At 42.6% G+C, this 20,195-nt stretch overlaps 1 long non-coding RNA gene across 1 annotated transcript; it reads right to left on the reverse strand.

The window, feature by feature from the left end:
• Positions 1-7,584: 7,584 nt before the first annotated feature.
• On the reverse strand, positions 7,585-19,957 carry LOC139813282 (uncharacterized). The gene is made up of 2 exons (XR_011732117.1): positions 19,017-19,957; positions 7,585-10,255 (listed from the first exon to the last, which is right to left on the reverse strand). It is a non-coding gene; the product is annotated as an uncharacterized lncRNA (long non-coding RNA).
• Between the last annotated feature and the right edge of the window lie 238 nt (positions 19,958-20,195).

The raw sequence follows: 20,195 nt of genomic DNA on the forward strand, positions 1-20,195 counted from the left end.
ACGTAGTGCAGAGCGACATTTAATCCCGGTACGACGTGACATTTCATGCGTCCGCATTGTAAATTTTTCTTAAGGGAAACACTTTCCAGAACGCTTTTCTTTTACCGACATCTAATAGGTGTAGCAAATTTGGTCGCCTTCATGGTCAATATTTTGCCGGCTATAAGATCCAATACCATCGATAACGAATTCTCGAGAGAAAGCATAAGGACGAGTGTCGGGTAATGGGACCCGTGAAAGAAAGGTGCACATCTTTCAAGAGACAGGTAAAAGCCGGGGAGAGCGATTTAAGTTATTTATTTTGGCACTCGCTAACGACTCTATTCTCTCCTGATTCTCTCGCCGTTCATCGATGGGTTTTTGGGACGAAGGGTTGGTCGTAAAGGGCTTGCAATCTCCGGCTTTCCTGTGTTTTTACAAATAGTACGGCTGGATGAAAACGCGTGTCGATTTTCCCGAAGATTCCCGAGCGGATTCCTTTCATGATCGGTCGATCGCTATCTGAATGGAGATGGACGATGGACGCGCGAGAATCCAAAATGAGCGGTACATTGTTGTTCGGCCGATCTCCATCGTCAGGTCCGCGCGCGATTGGTATCGAAAGCGGTTGACGTTGCGGAAACACACAAAATTTACTCGACTCTTGATATAAGTAACGATCCTGGCGGGCGAGCAAGCGGCCAGCTAGGTACACTTCAATATCTCACAGAGAAAAGGAACCTGCGCTGTCGGCGTCGTCCTTGCCGCGAAAGGACGACGGCGTACTGCTCGTTTCTTTTTCTATGTCCGATTCTCCCGTGCCTTTTGTCGGATCCTTTTTTTTTTAGTTCGCGCCGTGTGGCGACTTGGCGAGCCATTGAGTCATCGGCATTTTTCACGAAGGCAACCGTGACCTTCGATTTACGTAATCAACCAGGCGCACCCGAATGCTATGAATGATACATGATCATTCATTATAATGATAATAATGTTGTTCGATATATATATGAATTTCATATTATATTTAATAAAAAAAGAATTAAAATTTGTTAATGGTTCAATCAATACTTAATTATTCTATTTCTTTCTGTATTATAAGCATAAGAGCATTCCTCTGTAAATAATTATCATACTTTTAATAATTAAATAAATAAAAATTATCAGTTGACACATGTTCAGTTTCGCGTAAATATTATAATTTCTATAATTTGATTGTTTTGATTGTAAATACTTGAGTAGTCATCAGAATCAACAAGACAGCAGAGAAAACGGATGCATTTGGCGCCACTAATGAATGAACATCGATGCCTTCCCTCGCTAATCGGGAACGTCTAGACGTGGCGACACGCACGATTAGGAATGACCGTGTATTTTCGTTACCAGCCGATCAATGGACTTCGTGTTTGCTAAATGTAACCGGCGCTTTCTGAACCGCGTGCTTTCGTGCCCTCTTTCTATGGACCACCAATAATATACGAGAGCCACCGGCTCGGTTCATCGAGTTCAACTCGTCTTCGACGAACGCGTCTTCGATCCTCACGCGGCGCACAGGGATCGTCCGTTCGCGGGTGATAAATTGCGAATCGTGAGTGAATCTTCATCGTAAATGCATCGCGCCTGTCTTCCGTCGGCCGGGCAAATTAATCGGGCGAATAAATCGCGACTGTTAGAAAAAAGATTTAGAAAAGTCCCTCTCGCGTGGACGTCTTCATTTAATCCGATAGGATTCAAGGTCGGTGTGCGGCATCAATCTCGTCGCGGAATAAGGATCGGGATTCGGGAATGCGTGTATGGCATCGGCTGATGATAGCCGATTATTTCGTCGTACGTTTCGTTACCACGGTTCTGTAACCGCGCGACGGACAGATTAATAAGGAATATTAAACGCGATTACCATACGATATCGCTTATATTTGCGATACGCTCGTATATTGGCAATTAACGCATCGCGCTCGAGCATCGGTGCGTCATGAAACGTTGAGGTGCTTAGGATACCAGAGGATTCCTGCGCTTATCCGCATATTTTCAGGGGTCAGTGAGCTCGTTCGCGGCGCGCCGCGGTCCATCGCATACTACATGCGGTTTAGACAGTGGAAAAACAGACAAAGAGGAATAAAAATAACAAATGCCGTAGATGATGTGGAGAGGGGATAAGGGCGGATCTCAGAAAGGGGCGAGAGAATATTATTTGCACAACTTAAGATTCGTCTTTTCACTCTTTTCAGCCGGTTCGGTGGTACAACGAAAGCAACCTTATCATCGAGGCGGCAGATGCGCGTACAAGCGAGCAGCAACCTTTGAGCCTTCTTCATCGTCCTCGCTCCTCGAGGATTCGAAAGGAGATTCCTACGTGGTGCTGTCATGGATTTTATACATTCTTGCATGGACGCCGTAGGAGGTTTCCTTAAAACCGAAAGTGATACAGAAGACACTCATCGGCTGTCAGGGGAGAGAGGGAATTAAATGAGTTGCGTATATGTTATGTTTCATCCTAAGGTAAAAAAGAAAATGAAGAATTAGAAATATGAACGATAAACGATACTAATTACGATTTGGATATGAGAATACAAATTATATAAGATGACATGTAACGTGAAGTATTTTAAATAAGGATATAGATATCGAAACTGGCTTATTAATATTAATAAATCTGTGTATAACAAATGTCAATATATCTTCATTCAAACAGTCTCAATGCTCATTTTCACAGCTAAATACCGTGAGGGGGAAGAAACTGGAGAATGTGTCTTTTCAATGAGACACATGACATGTATTTTTACTCATTTCCGTGAAATTGCATGCTCAGGAATGAGGATGTTCGTTATGACATTTTCGTAAAAAAATGTCGTCGTTTATGTGAATTAATCGGGAATGCTGATGTGTCAAATTAACGAACAAGCGTACAAAGCAGCCGTAAAATCCGGTTTTAGAAAGACGCACACGTAATTATTTCAAATTAACATAAGTCGCGTGCCATATTTGGACGAGGCGCATAGGATGATGTTTTAATATTGATCAACATCCTCCACATCGGCGTTGGTAGCTACATATCTTGCAACTTCGTGGCCATGAGCACCGATTGAGACACTCGGATTATAATATATTCTCCGCGTACCACGATTAAAATTTCTACTATCAATATTTTTTTGCTTGCTGCTAATTACACATTCAGTGTCGCGTGAGATGTAATCAACCCTGTTGCATTTAAATCGTGAATTCTTTATTCATAAAAAAAGATTATCCGCCATATAAACTTCATGTTATCTGTAATGTAAAAAAATGTCTTGAGTTTTGAGTTTCTTGAATTTTAGGATTGTCCGGAGAGTCATACATAAATTATAACTGCACTGAAAATAAATCGGTTATAGACGACGAAGCGCCGCGGTCAAAGGACTAAAGTTTCGCGGTATTAAGGTATTTTCAAAACGATTGCTTCTTGGAGCAGGAAGTGACGAGGAGCACACAGCTGGCGAAATTTCAGGCACCTGGTGGAGGAAGAGTAGTCTTTCTCGAGTGGTCTGGCCGCGATCTGGAAGAGGCGGCGTAAGGAGGCGACGGTGGAAGAAGGTGAAAAAAAATTGGTGATCCCCTTCTCTCCTCCTCCCTTCGAATTCGGGGTAGGAGTGATGTGTGGACCAGCAGGAAAAGCAGAGGAAGGGGTTGCTGAGAGAACCGGATCGAAGAAAGGTGCTTTCCAAATGGCTCGCGATTAACACTGGTATGCGGAAGGGTTGAGGGTACCTCCGAATCTCTTTTCTTTTTTCATCCCATTTTTTTAATCCCCTACTACGATGCGAGGGGCGGTTACGGTAGTCCCGTTAGGTCAGCTCGTCGGCAAGCTGCCCCTTAAGCGGCGGTGGTGTGGTTACGGCATCTCGTTTTTTATTCCTTCATTTCTTCCGCCTCTTCGCAACCCTCGTCTAACTGTGGTCCGTGTAATCTACGCGCAGCTTCCGCGTTTCGGAGACGGGGATCGTTTCCAAGGACTCGATCGTTCTCACAGTCTTCGATGACGAAAGAACCGCTTTTCCTGGACAAAGAAATTCGACCTAGAGATGTATTTATAACACGTAGCATATACATCAATAATTTCAGATCATATACGCGAAATTTTTTACATATCCATTTTCCATTATCGTTTATTGCTTATATATTGCTTTCTTTAACATTTACAACAATCTACAAAATTTAATGTGCATTTTTGTTGCCATCCATTTGCAGTTATTTCATTAATAAGTTTGCTAATATTCAATTTTTTTTATTTTATTGTTCATTTATATATAATTTGAAAAATATATTGATATTTTAAGTTACGCACAACAAAAATTTTTAAATGTAAAATATAAAAATAAGTTTTTTAAATAAAATTCTATATAAACACTAGATATAAAACGTAAAACTAAGAAACACAAATGGCCGATAAATTGTAGCCTTAAAAGCCGTATTGCTTTTGACATAAATAACGCACGAATCTGTTTGGCTTTTATGATGATGTCATGTTTATATTAATGTGATGTTTATCTTTATAATATCATGATTACGTTTATCAAGATACGTTTCCAATTAATGAAAATGTGTCGCATGGCCGCTGCGCTCTTAAATTCCAACTAAAACAGTCAGAATCTTCGTGTTTTAGGTATTATAGTTGACCGTATTTACGATTGTGGTAACGAATGAAAATATAGGCGTTAACAGGCAGAAAAAGAAGCACTTTTAATACAAGAAATACAAAGGTTAAAAGCATAAAGGATACAGAAAGGGTCAAAACCGTATATTACAACGTGAATGAGCTTGACCACAATTTTGGTACGAAAACATTTGTACTTTTTAATGGTTGGTCATTTACCTTTCCTCAGCCACTTCAAAGGATTAACCTCCTCGTAAAAACTAAAAATATAACTTAAAGTTTGATTAATTAATGTAAAATTTATTATCTTATTTATTAATATTATTTTATTATAAGAAATTAATTTTATTTTTATAAGACATTGAAATTTATCTATATAATATTCTTTATTTTAACATAAGAATTTCCAATAAATTGTACTGAAATTGATGCGTTGTACTAGCTATATTTTACTGAAATTTATGTTTCAAACTTACATTCTTTTCTTTTAAAGACGATTTATGTATATAGCTCAATAGCTATGGTAACAAATCAATCAGCACAAAAAGTCCATCGGTCTCATAAATATAGTTGCGTGTCTGTGTAGAATCTTCTTTGAAATAGACTAAAAAGGAAGTAGTCACACATAAAAATGCAAGGTCGTGAACCATAATTTAATAGCATTTGCAAATTTTTCCTTTTTTAAGAATATTTATGTCTTTTTTCAGTATTTTTAAGGTTCTCTCTGTTGCTTAATTCAAAATCACAAGATCGTCGCCAAGGCTTTCCTCTTTGTAGGTCCCATAACGGTATTACAAAAAACCGAACATACCTGATCTGTTAAAAGTAGATCATATATTATAACACAAAAAAGAGAGTAGACGCGTAAAATAAAAGGCGGCAGTAAACGTGAAATAATAATGATTTAAAGTGTAAACAATTCATTTAGGTTTTCTTTGAACAGGTACCATACCGAGTTCCCAAATTTTTCACAGAAACATTGAAATCTACTAAGGAATGAAAAAAATATAGATAAGAATAATCTTCAACTCATTGTCAGTGTACACGTACACATACTCGACGTATGCATTGATGAGCTTTTGCAATTTACTTCTTAGACATCTACAAAAACAATTTTAATAAACACACAGTCGTACAGATGTGAATATATTATAAAGAGATCTATTAATAAACTGCAAGCATATCTAAGCAAAGTGATCGTTTCTCATCGCAAATCGCGACTGAGAAAAACTTTATTATCCCGCAATCTTAGTTTGCAAGAAATACTTCAGGTGACCTCGACTTTGGTTGCAACAATCATGCTGCATTATTGAGTTCTGTGCGGCAATTACGATTAATTTCATACCTACTCTATGTGAAGATAAAATATAATAATCCACTTGTAAATAATGCTGTAAAATCAATTGACGCAGACAATTCTACATAATAAGAAGCTACCTGCCTGTTACTCTGTTATTCGAATACTTATCGGAATAAAAAATATCTTTGTCACTTGTAAACGATAAATTTTAGAACTAATGGTTTTAATTAGTTCGAGATTATCTAGATCCATAAATCTAATTATGAAAGATCAAAAATAAAATAAAAATTTATTTGTAAAATAAAAGCTTTTAAGTTACAATTATTTGACAAAATTAACATTTAATTTCACTCAAATTTTGATCAAACGGTATTTTGAAGACTCTTTTAAAATTTTAAATTCGGAGTTTTACATTGATATGTGTCAAGAGCTATAATGTTGAATCAACAGATCGTAACGGAAGATGTCACCGGAAAGTTTAATTCAAATGGAGATCAAAAGTTCTGTAAGTGACAGTTATTTAACAGATATAAATGCAACAGCGAATGAATATCTTGGCTTCTTTTGCCGAATGTCAGAAAAATTCCATTCTGGGTAAATGGCTCTCGCATGATAGATATCGTTAAGTGGAAAAAGTGACAAATAAGAAAAAAAACCGTTAATCAAAAGGCACAGCATGGATTAAAACCCTACGTCAACAGCATGTGTCGGCGTGATATGGACGAAACTGCACATCGCATCTGGGGCACCATAAGTCGCCTGCGTTTATGGAAGAATTGAAGGGAGAGAGAGCCGGCGATCGCTGGATAGTGATGGTGGGGACACCGGCAGAAGGGGAAGAGCGAACAACCCGAGAAGAGAATCCAGTAACCTAGTGCCTAGTCGCCTGGTGGTCTGCAAAAACAAAAGAGATGTGCGCGTGCCACGTGCCCTAGGCGCCACCAATCCCTGATATCTCGTGATTAGCACCGGTACTCGCAGCGATAACGCGAATTTCTTGTAGCTTCGAGAAGAGGGTGAGACTGTAAATCGCGACGGGGAGTTGTTATGTTGGTATAATCGCCTATAATGGAAAAACGGAGGATGATAAAACAATAAATCAAAAGATACAAGACCACCAGCAGTAAAGACATCATCTTAGGGTTATTATTTTCTGCTAAAAGTTAAGGCTAACCGTTTAGCTGTAAGTAATAATTACGGGTAAATCAAATCCCATAAATATGGTCCATGACCTATGAAAATGTCTCAGTTTCTATAGATAGATAGCTTGGTGTATCTTTGATGAAGTAAAACTGTGATTATATCATAATCGTGATATATCTATCACGTGTAGGAGATCTCTTATGTTTGACACGATTTTCTGCTTGTTCGTACGTTTGCCGGTGTTACATTACATTGTACAGGTCACATGTAAAGATCAAAGAAACCTCTTTATTGAATATATAATACATTAGAATAAAGGAATCGATAGTCTCTCGCTCTCAGAACGACCAAAAAGGCAGCAGGGCAAAAGAAAGAGGGCGGAAAAAGAGCATTCAGAAATGACTCAATTATAGAAAGTCGAGAAGTCGTTCACGGACGACGAAATAGTTGTATTGCATTATCCTTGAAGGCCGACACAAAGGAAGCGGTGAAGGAGGTGACGGAACAAAAAGGGCTATCACCAACGCTCAACGGCTTTGTTTCATATTCTTTATTTTTCTCGCATTTATCATTTTTCTTGTACAAAGAAAAAAAAAAGAAAAACAAATAGCTACGATCTACCTATGATTCGCACGGGAGCGGAAGGAAAAATTAATTTAAGAGACAGTTTTCGGAATTAGAAACTCGTTACCAACGCCGTGGATCTTAGTCGGGGTAACGTTCAGACGTACGGCGACAATTGCGGCAATTCACGATTAATAATAGAAACTATTGACGCGCTTTTCCGAACGTGACCTCAAGTAACGAACTCTTATCGGCCTTACGGATCGTTGCGTTCCAATAGGGAAAGGTCACGGGGATCATGACGAGGAGAGAGAGATACATGATACGGTAAGACCGCCGTCGGACGCGCGGCGTCGATCGCGGTCGATCGCGAGCGTCTCGATTATCGAGGTGTCGATTTTCCTCGAGATAAAAGGTACAAAAATATATATTTATTTATATTGTGTGTATGTGTATATATATCTCTTATCTCTTTCTTCGCTTCTCCTTCAGTCCCGCTTGTCTCTCGCACATGCATTTGTACAAAAAAAAAAAGAAAAAAAGAACACTCGCATCCTTCCCCGTGCACGCACGCGTTCGCCTCTTTACTCGCTAAAAGAAAACGCATCTTCGACTACCTCCTCCCGCTCGTCATTCTCGCTTTCATACTCGCCATCCCCCATGGTACTCGGCGTCTTAACGAAAAAGAGCCGCGAGAGAAAGAGTCCCGAAACACTTAACGAGTAACAATGGAAAACAAGAATAATATCAATAATAATAATTGAATAAAGATGATAATTATAATAATACAATAGATTAATGATAAAAATAATAATGGTAAAAGATGATAATAAGAATTAGAATAATAGTTAAGAAGTAAGAAATAGACAGAACGCGAACGTTTACCTATGTGCTACTCGATCGTTGTGGTAATTAAGAGAAATACGGTAACTCGTACACATATACGTAGGTGAAGAACACGCGCTCCAGCTCGCGCAAAAGCGCGGCTAAACGCTTCGGTCCGTGTTTGTGCGTGTGCGCTCGTACGTGCTCGTGTGCGAGAACGAGTTGCAATGAGCTCGCGCACCAAGCGAGTCGATGTATGCGAGGAATGCAAAGTACGCGGTCGTCGTGGTTCGAAACGCGCGAATCGCGCATTACGATACAGCCGACGGAAAGAAATTATGTGTAACAATGCGCAACCGGTGTATGCACTGCGATCGCTTCCTGATAATAATCACGAAGGTGTCTGATCGATTTCGCACAGACTCTCGAAAGACACCGCCATACGTCGCACGAGCGCGAACGATCAGTTTGCTGGACATTCGTGTATCGTCTGTGTAAACGGCGATTTCTGCGCGCGGATATTACTTTTTCAAGTCTTCGCGATTTCAAAGAAAACCGCCATTTTCAAATTTATTATAAAACTGTGAAAACCGATTAGTTTTTTTGGAAACATACATTAAAATTTTGGAAGCTAATTCAGAAATGAGTTTTTTTCTGATTGACTACATATTTCGCAGTTTCTTAATTTTTAGTTTCAAGAATATTAATCGTATCCAATATTTAGAAGTAAGTCAAACAAACTTAATTTGAAATTTTCGCCAGTTTCAACAAAATTTGTTCATCAATTATGTCTAAATATTAAATCGATTAAAATAATATATGTATACACTCAAAAAAAGCGCAAATCCTGATATTCATTTATTTTTTGAAATTCGATAAAATTTGCTGTGTTTACGTTTAATTTTTATTTTTTAAGTAATATGTGTGTTTAATATGTAAAATATTAAAAATCACTGAATATGGACCTCCGTATAAATAATCAGGATCGATCTTACTTACGATAGCAAAATGATTTATTGCCTCATCTAAATTTATCTGCTTTAACTGCATAATTCTCGGTAGTTTATATAACGCGAATACTAAAGAGCCACACCAAGAGAGGAAACGGGATTTTTCTAAATAATCAGCTCTGTTTATACTGTTCAATCTATATGTGTAGTGCTCGACGATATCATCGACATTCGAAGCAACAGGAAAAAGATATATTAACGGTGATCATATTAGTCGTAACAACGTTGATAGTGTAGCGATAACGGTAATAGCGCGATGTTGTTGCATGCGTAAATGTCTCGATCACTGTGGCAGACATCAATACAAATGGCGATTAATAGTAGCAACAGCAATGATAATGAGGACAAAGCAGATATCGGACGGTAGGAAAAGTTTTTTCGGTGTTAACCGAGGCCGAAGCGTTGCTCTTCTCGTTGCTCTCAAAGTTGCGTTTTATTATATGAAATGCGTTTCCGCGTGGCCACCGTGTCTTAACGCGCAATATAAATTTCAAAAAATATAGCATCTTGTCGTGATTACTACATCGGTAGTGTACGGCGGATCGCGGAACATTCGTGGTGTCACGAATATCAAAAGAAACGAATACGATCTCTCCCGAGTGTTCACATTATTCGCCCTCGAGAGTCGCGCGTGTCTCCGCAAGAGACAGAGATGAAGAAAGAGATGGAACGACTAGGTGGTGAATTTCCATGGCAGTGTAAAGTTTCTGATCCTTCCATTCTCGAGTAGACTTCACTATATCCTCGTCATTGAAGATGAGAACGATGAAGTAATTCGATGGCAGTGGTGTCGTTGCTGATTGATTCCTAAAACAACCAATAAGAAATAGCTCTATTAATTCAAGGCTCGTTAATAACGTACGATTAGATTGTACGTAATACGAAGTATACATATCACAAACAGAACGCTATTAGCATAAATATTTATGTATATAAATAGATTTTAATAATAGTACATCGCCACACATAGCAACAAAGTATCTAACTTGAATTTTTATCTTTCAATGTATCCAACTGAAGTCAATGCAGGAGATCAGTTATCGGTAATTAATACGGCAAATTACGATATTAGTAACCTGCATATCGGTTTGTCACGCAAGTAGGAATAATTCAAAATGTGACAGAATTAGTGCATTTACGGAGGGCGCAGCGTAAAACAGAAGTTGAAGTGGGTGTATGTTGGAATGGCAGGGGGAAAAACGAGCGGCGGGATATCCTGATCTCAGCGAAGGCCGCCTAGTGCATTCTAGGCGGGCAAAAACTGCATAGGAAACCACGCCCTGACAAACCGATCGCGTATCCTCAGGGACAATTTGCCGGCAACGCGAGAGAGCATATACATACATACACATATCCGCACAGCATCGGCTGCACGAGATGCACCATGCACGTCTAACAGCGCAAGAATCACTTGCGCTTCCATTCATTCGCGCGTGTGTCCGCGCGCTTCCTACAGCTTCTCGCGTTCAAGAGCACGCGCTCGGAACGGAGATAATACTATGAAGCGTGTGTAACAGCACGCGATTTAGCCGGTTCGCATGTGGCGCGATAAGTGGATTGAAATGCGCGGACGCGCCGCTGTATGCACACGTACATGTGAAACAGCAGTGTACGAAGACGTAAAACAGACGGGCCGAGTGACCCGCTGGCTACCCGCTACCTATATCCTGCCTACTTGAGGCCGACCACCTTCCCACCACATCAGCCTACCTGTCTACGCCTGTGTGCGCTCGCTAGGTGGATAGGTGATAGGCGCGCTTTATCGCTAATCGATATAATATATCTTCCGGCTGGTAGAATACAGCGAGCATAATATGCGCGCTCGAGCTCGCGCTCGCACGCGCGCCGGACAGCCTTCGTGACGATTTTGCCGAGGTCACTTTACTCGCTCGATCCTTTTCTTTGCCGCGCGTCATTACGGAGGAGTGAAAGAGAATTCGAGGAACGGAAAGGTAAAGCCGAGAACTATCGTAATCCCAGTGTAAACGTATATATAGATTTCCACAAAAGATTAAGTTTTTTAGAGAATGTATCAAGCGATTGATTGTGAGTCAAAATGCGTAATGGAACTAACGAAAGTTATGAAATATCATATCCTACCATATCAAAGAAGAACGTAACACTCGTCTAAAGTAGACGCGTCGAACCATCGTCATGGCTAGAAACGGTTATTCGAGAGCGAAGGGTTTCACTTACACTTTCCAACTCAGTTATTTCTGGGCCAAGTTCGGCCGAAAATGTGTCATGAAACGCCAGTTTGCTCAGGAGAAAGCACTCTCGAAGCGGTAACGACGGCTGCGGGCTGCGGGAGCAACGGCGCTAGTGAGACCTAGGCCAAGATCAGCTAACGCGGAGAAAGAGAAAATAAGGAGAAGCGCAGGTACGATCGCTCCCTCTCCCTTCTTGTACTCACACGCGCGCGCGTGCAGTCGTGCACGCGTGCGAGGGAGGGTCCAAGGCGGGCAAGAGAGGAACGGAACGAATGGCCAGGCTTGGGTCCGTCAGAAAAATAAAACTAGGCAGACCAGAGCGGAGTCCGTTAGACCGCCTCCTGTATAGCGTACTCTCTCTTTTTCCCTTTGTGTTCTCTCCTCTCTGAGAAAGAGCGAGAGATAGACCGCGCACGGTCTGTACACGCGTCCACACGCGTCCACACGCGTATGCGTGTGCACATCGACAAGGGAAAGAAAGAGAGAAAGAACTTAACCTAAGGCACGAAAGGAGTCCGTGGCTCCGGGCATGGCGCTGCAGTTTGCCCCTGAACTTGGTTCTCGGACTCGTCCGACTCAACGTTGACCTACTTTCTTGGCTTTACTTCTACCTTTACGTCTCGTGCACCCGCTACCACCACGAGTGCTCCGCACTGATTTTCTCGCATCGCGGCCTAGACTATTCGATTGCATTTCGCTGCCCTAGATATGCGGTTCACTCGCGTGATCCTCCGTAGTTGCCGCGAGCCTCCGGTGCGACTCTACGCTTCCGCGTAACCCCTAGGAAGCACTGAGCACTTGGTGAATAATAAATTTCTCGAGACGTGACGATAACACTTCAAGTTATCCTTGATTGTTGCTTCTGCAGAATTGAATTTCCCGATCGAGTGGAATCGAGTCGAGACTGTCGAGAGCGCACGCATGATTGGCTCACGGGGGCGTTATCCGTTATCTCGCCGCGTCGTTATTCTTGCACGGTCGTGATAAATGCGACACGAGAACGTGAGACACGTCGTCTATCGCAGGGCCGCCGAGACGGCCGTGTCAGACTCGTCGGATTAGACGTGCAATGGCAATGTACAAGTACCGAGATAATCGTTAGTTTATATAACAAGTCATTTCCCGCGGCCACGTGATTTTCTCGTCAAGGCGATCCGCTCACCATCACCAACGCCAACGGCGCTTCTATCACCATAGATCGCCGCGCCGTGGCCGCACCGTGCGCTACCGCACGCGAGTACAATTGCTCAGAGGACCTCTGTACAGTTTGCCTCGGTTGGAATGCCCGCATGGGGATGTCGTCATGATTGGCCCATTTTCATCCGCAGACACGTAGTCATTGATTATAAATATATGTCAATTATCGCACCAAGGATTACTGTAATCGTCAAGGAAGTACGCCGTGATTGCTTATTTTTGCAGCATTAGTGCTCTTGGCCATTTATAATAAGATGTCACCAGTAATTGTAAAGATATTAGTCGTTAGAATATCATCTTCATAATATATCATAGACCAACACCAACGATATATTGGAGTAACTTAATTAAATTTATGTGTAAGAGGACACTAAACTGAGGGTCTACTTCGGTTACTGCGAATTGCATGATACCATTTATATAGTTTAAAATTTCAAGATTGAAATTCGCGAATTAACGAATATCAAATCATTGGTATAATTTTATCAAAGTTTTAAACTGCTAAAAGATGCATGTGTATGTATTACTCATTCGAATTATACGATCCGTATTGACTAATGTTTGTAACGTTTAAATAAATTTTTACTGCGATGGTAAAAGTATATGTGTCATGTGTCATACATGTGTATCCAAGAGTATTGTCGACAATGTTCAATATAAACGTTTCGTAATGTCCAAAATTAAAGGAATTTGAAGTTTATCATATCTTAACAAAATCTAACAGAAGACATAACATAATTGCTAATTATGTCAGACAGATTTCTAAAATAAAATCAGGCTACATGTAATGTCATCTGTCTGTAATCTTTCTATCGATAAATGAATGATTTAATTTTTAATATCTTGTGCTATAAAAATCCTGTTGACCGAAATGTTCTTATGTACAAATAGTTATGATTGGAACATTAACGATTGATGCTCTTCTTGCACCTTTTTGTCTCTTTAACGGACACACGTGTCGATTATTAAAGAAGCAAAAAGTTCAGCTCCGTTGTCTTGGATTTTAAGAATTTAAGGCCAATTCCGCGGACTTGGTCTTCGTAGGTGTTGTGAGAGACCGATGCATTCCATAGAACATCGGTAATGGAACGCTAAAGAAGCTGCTGCTCGAGACCCGTGCGCCGCGCCGCGAGAATGAGCTAAAGAGAGAGGAAGAGAAAAATAGAGACAAAGAAAGAGACAGGAGCAAAGAGAACGAGAAACGGACAGAGAAGGAGAGAGACGAAGATAAAGACGGTGCGCGAGGGTGTGAAGGAAAGAGCGGGACGAGAAGAAGAAAGAGAGAGAGAGATAGATAGATAGGGAGAGAAAGAGTCGAGGCAAAGGTGGTCTTACCGCCGTAAATGCCACTGGTTGGCATTATGCCGCTTGCTTGGTCAGACCTTCGATGCATCGAACACAGCCTAAGATGCCGCCCGATGATGAGTGCCTGGTATAATCGTGATATCGTTCTTTCTATTAGACTATCGGGTGCTTCGAGGGAATTTCGTGTTGCATGAGCCACAACGATGGCCCTGGCCCATTTACCCTTAGGCTAAGCTCGCGTCGCTCTACGATGCAGACGATATTGGCCTTTCGGAAATTTTTTCGCTCGCTCGCGGATGGTTAAATACGATGCGCGAGTGCTCGCGCGCTCGCTCGAGAAAGGTCGGCGGTTATCGAACGAGGAGATTCCTTTATCGCGTGAATAACATACTTGGAGTCAAACGTGGATGGTTGATGGCGTGCTGTCGCAAATATATACTGAGAGATTGACGATGCAAACGATGATGAAACAGGATCAAACGAAGATAAATCCAACATCGTCGTGTCGCATTGGCAACATAATTTTCCTCGATCTCCGTCACGGATCGTCGATCTTTGCTAGATGGAGAATGTTATAATCGGTTCAATGGCGAGTACGATAGCGCAAGGTTGAGCATTATACACGAGGCACGAGGCGATCGTCATGAGTGGGAAGGAAATGCAGGATTTTCGAGACCCGACCAGACGCGGTGAACTGCGAAGAAAACCGGGGAGAATCTGAAGAATGTTGAATTAAAACTTCTCTGCCCCGGTTCGGCGTAGCTCATCGAGCGTGATCTTGGATAGGACAGCCTGATCGCGTGTTATTCTAGTCAACTATATGACTATAATCGGCCACGCGGCAATACTCCCGGCTCCCATAGGAATAGACAAGTCCAAGCAGTAGATACCTCGTAAGGTGAACGAACCTCCGAATCTCCTGGACATGAGAAAAAAGAAGGAGAACCGCCGAAAAAAGAGGCGACCACAGCGGGAGAGGACGGAGTAGGTAACAAGGGAAAGGAGGAGGCAGAGATGGCGGAGGAAAAGAAGAAGGAGGAGGTGTTGGAGGAGAAGGATGATCGTGGATGCTCGCTATAGAGAGGAAGATAGGGAGATTGGAAGGGGACCGGGGACGACGAGAGCAGTCGGCGTCTTGCGTCTACGATCGTAATGCCGCGCGATCTCTTCTCGTGCGTCGTAGAAACGCATCTTTATGTATTATCCGTGCTTTAGCTCGAGATGTCCACTAAACCGATGATATTGCGCACTCGTTCAACACGTATCGTGATTTAACGCGCCCACCCCGACGTTAATTGCAACCGAGTCGATTTATCCTATTATCGCGGCAGTTTATGCCGCAATGTCGGTCGTTGAATACCGACCGGCATCCAGTATATGTACAACGGCGTTTTTCATACGTGATAATGTTGCCGGTCAAGTCGACCACGTGTCAGACACGTGCGATGATACTTATCGGATTATTCGAAGGAAAAGTATCGCTCCGAAACGCTCTGAAGAGAACTGCCAGGTGATCGTCCATCGAAGAGATAATATTCGAAGAAATGTGATGAGATGTCACATATTTATATAAAAACGTAATGTACATAATATATATAATAGCGAGTAACAATACCCAAATGTAAAGAGGAGCGTTTACAGTTTATTTTGTCATATTGAGGTAAACGCAACATATTGAATCACATATTCCTCATATGCATACGTGTTCGACAAAGAATTAATTGGCCCTTCGAAGAGAAATGAGAAAAAAAAACATTTAAAAAAATAAAGATTAACATTGACCGTTCACTTTAAGTAAGGTCCGTCTTAATTTTTCTGCTCATAGAGAAGAGTTTGCGTGCTGCGTGCACGTGGGCCGAAACTGCCACCATATATCCGACCACGTCCACCAAATTCAAATACGATAACGCTATTGTTATGCGTGATGCGTTGCCCGCGCAGAAGTCTGCCTGCCAAAATCCGCGAGCCCGTCTGCCTGGGTTCGATAGCATCGCGGCGCCTTGTTTTAAAACCACGACCGATGCGTCACGATCGCGGAACGAGGAGTACGATTCGGTACGCCTATTACTGCGAGGGGGAGCGGCGTAAGAGGGAGGAAGAAAGACGGCGGTGCGACACGGGAAGAGAAACCGCGCGTTCGAGTAAGAGAGAAATGAAAGAATGTGCGAGTACGTGCGAGAGTAAGAGAGAGACGATTGGCATGCAGGTCGCGCGGTATGTTGTCCTAGGTCACGCGTGATCTCTCTCCTTCTTCCACCTCTCCCTCTCTCCCCTGTCATTCTATCCCCATTCTTCCTCTTTTGCTTTCCCGTCTCGGTATTTCTGTACAGCAGTAGCAGCAGCAGCAGCAACAGCAGCAAGAGTAGCAACGGCAGCATTTTGTACATTCTATCTCTGCAGCTTCTATTTGTCTATTATTCTAGTAATAAGATCGTACGGCGAGGCAAACATTATGACGGCGAATAAACGGAAGCGGTTCGAAATTACACCCGGCGACGGCGCCTCCGGTGTACGCCGCATTAAAGTAAGGGAATGGGGTTCTCTCTCTTTTTCTCTCCTTCTCTCTCAACGACGTGCACGACGCTATTGTATACAAGTTTTACGCCATAAATCGATTGTCATAATAAAATAACATCAATTGTCTCAAGTTTACGCAAGTTTGAGTATTTGATATCTGGAGATATGTATGTATCTCATACATACATCTATAATACGACCATAATATGAGACACGTTTCATTGACGTGATAAATATATTATCTGTCATGTGCATTTGTTGACTGATTCTTTGCGCATAGCTACAATTATAAATTTATTCTTAATTAAAAAAAAAGTAAAGTATAAAACATATCTGTTTTACATAGTTTTGGAATAGAAATACAACGCGGTACATCTATCTTTTAATGTGCAAATATTCGTCGAGTAATCACGGCAAATTGCCGCGCTGCTCTTGTACACACCTTGCGCGAGAGCTAACGAACGGTTTGGGACGCACCCGGAAGAGGTTCATGTATGCGAGCCGCACAACCGCGCAGAAGAAAACTTTGAAGAATCTGCCCACGTCCGCTCCCGATTGAGTCGAGTTCGTCGACAATATCGCTCTTATTTTCCATAAAAATTAACGTAATTTCTCCGGAAATCTCGCAGAGATCGCGTTGATTCGTTCGCGAACGCGCGAGAAAACAATGACGGATCGCGGCATATCGCGGCTTGTTTCCGCGAAACCTAGGGGATCCCACGAAACGGTCATCGAGGAGGAAGAGGAACGGTGGCTGACCGAGCGGACTTGACTTGAGCGAACGGACGAGCGAAGGAACGATCGCTTATTCCTGACGAGGAGAGTACGATCGACGGTATGTACGCGCGAGCGAGACGGTGAATGCCCAAAACTCAGGTGGTGTCAATGAACTCGGCCATGTGAGGAGTCAGTCGGGGCCTCCTCCTCGGCTATACCCACTATATCGGGGTCTTGTCTTTCCCATGGGACCGAGACTAATTTCGTGACTTTGCGAAAGCGACGCGACACGCCCGCAAGTCGATAATGCCGAGCGCGACGGATTTCTAGAGCAATTTTTCCAGGATTTCTCTATTTTATGTAGGATTATATTTGGCGACGAGACGCATCATTGCATGCACGATTGCGAGCCGGTACGCCGAATATTTGTGATATAATCGCTTGCGCGAATATTATTTCGATCGTGATTAGTATCGCGTAGTTGATTATTAAATAAATTATGCGAAGATGTATTTATATATTTATTATAAAAACTTGCTAGCAGAATATATTTTATTGCAAAAGTTCTTTTAGAAATTCTGTTTGATACAAAAGATCGCGTAAGTATATCGTTAAATACATCGACAAACGGATAGAGAAAGAGATTTTTAGCTGCAATTTATCAGCAAACTGAGAGATATGTGCATACGACTTGTTTTAAAATATTTTATTGGATCTATCTCAAATAGTAAAAATAAAGAAGATACTCAATCGTGGGTTTAGATGATCGCAATTAGACATGATGCTACAGCTCGTTTAATTGCATGCCGGAACATATTCGGGTCTATGCTGGAGGTAATAGCGAGGTGAATGGTCTAGACTGACTCTCAGAGGGGCACCTGCTTGTAACCGCGACAAGAAAACCGGGTAGAAAGGATAAAACACGCATTTACAGCAGTGAGATACGCTGCCTCGCGTATATTCTAACGTCCAATCTCACGTCTGTCAAAATTAGACAACCGGTATCGACCACGGGATTCTATCAAGGGTCTCCTATCTCACCGATCTCGATTAGATCGCGGTAACCAATGGGTTGCAAACATAGGTATCGATATAGGATGAGGTGACGTAACGTTAAATAATCAAGCGGTCCCACCTCACGTGAGTCTCCTCCTGCCCTGTTCCCCCTGGCGCTCCTCTTAACTGGCTCCCTCCTCCTTTTGGATCGTCGGTCATGCGCGGGTCATCTTTGAAGAAATCTTTCTCCCTTCTTTTGCAATCTCGACGCGACCACGGTTACGTCGGAGATGGTAGGAAGAGAAGGTGAATCGCGGAGTGAGAAGGAGCAAGGCTCGCGGAGGTGAGAGAGGGTTGACCGCCGAAAGAGAAGCTCGCGAATAGTCGCGAGTCGCGACCTGATCGCGAGCTCGAGCAAATCACTGTCATAGATTATGTAACCATGACAAACACGTGCGAGAATAGACAAGTTAGTCGTAGTAATTGAGACAGGGTCTAATAAAGCTAGTACAATCGAAGCAGATCGGTCGAACAATTGCGATTAAAACTGACATCACGTAATAATCTAGCTACGCAGCTAATATTAATTTCGAATATTTCGATTAAATAAGACAAGAAACACTCACCCTGTACGTAGGCAGATTCGGCATCTTCATTGACATTCCACATTTACAAGGAATGTCCGATGTCGTCCCTTACGAATATGGATGCTCCATCTCAGTCTCCTTAGGTTGGAAGATGAGACTTCCTCTCTTCCTCTCACTTCTTCCATCATTGATGTCAGTTATCACCAATCTACAAGGATGTTTCCTCCGAATTTCGGAGGTTTTGATATCTCAGTACTGTCCGGTCGGATCTAGACCTCCGGTAGCAGCCATGTCGTGACCTTGAGATATCTCTCGGAACTCTTTCCTACTTCCTCGATTCTTCCGGGACCTTCCTTCACCTTCTCAATACTGACCGGTTGGATCAAGTCCAGCCATGTTGCACAATTTTAATTGAAAGTCAATCGAAAGATATTCGGAGAGATATGGATATATGTATGAGCGGTCTTGAGAAACGCAGTTATTCGACAGCACTTCAGTACAGACCGGTGGGGTCCAATCCTCCTGCTGCCATGTCGACGATAATGATCTTCAACAACACTGAAAGCGGAAGTATGTAGTTGCTTGATCGCGAAGAAAAACGTCTTCAGTAGAGACCGGTGGGGTCCAACTGCCGAGCCATATCTTCTTACTCGGCTCCCTTGGAAAGCTAGCAGAGCGTTACAGACACTTCTGACACTTCAAGTAGCCCGTGCGATCCCGTGAAAACGGCGGCTCTGAAATGTCCTGAATTATCGGAAATCTTCAAGATGATCGTCAAATGAAATGACGGTGCGCGAACGGAATGATAGTCGATGTGATCCACGAAATGGTCTGCGGTCTCAAGTGTGGCAGATCGATCGGGAAACGGTGAATGAATCGCAAAGAATATCACGCGATCCGGAGACGACGATCGAGGAGGCGGACGCCACCGGAAAAACTGAAGGGACCGGCTGCTGTGTGTGCGTGACCGTGCCCCACAGAGCTCTGACAGCTCCACGGCGAGTGGCCTCGCTTAAGTCTCGGCGGGCCCCCACCTGTCCGACTAGGAGCAACGGCGATTGGCCGTTGCTGTCGGCTACAGCGGCAATTGGCACTCCGACCGAGCTTTCGGAAAATTTCCCCCGATATATCGTTCGGTTCATAAGCCCAACCTCCACGTGTTCGCACTGGGCCTCACGTGGGGAGAAAAGTGGGATTCGCCAGACCAAAAGAAGGGAG

Source organism: Temnothorax longispinosus, chromosome 5, assembly GCF_030848805.1.
Source record: "Temnothorax longispinosus isolate EJ_2023e chromosome 5, Tlon_JGU_v1, whole genome shotgun sequence".
In the NCBI taxonomy this organism is placed as follows: Eukaryota; Metazoa; Arthropoda; class Insecta; order Hymenoptera; family Formicidae; genus Temnothorax; species Temnothorax longispinosus.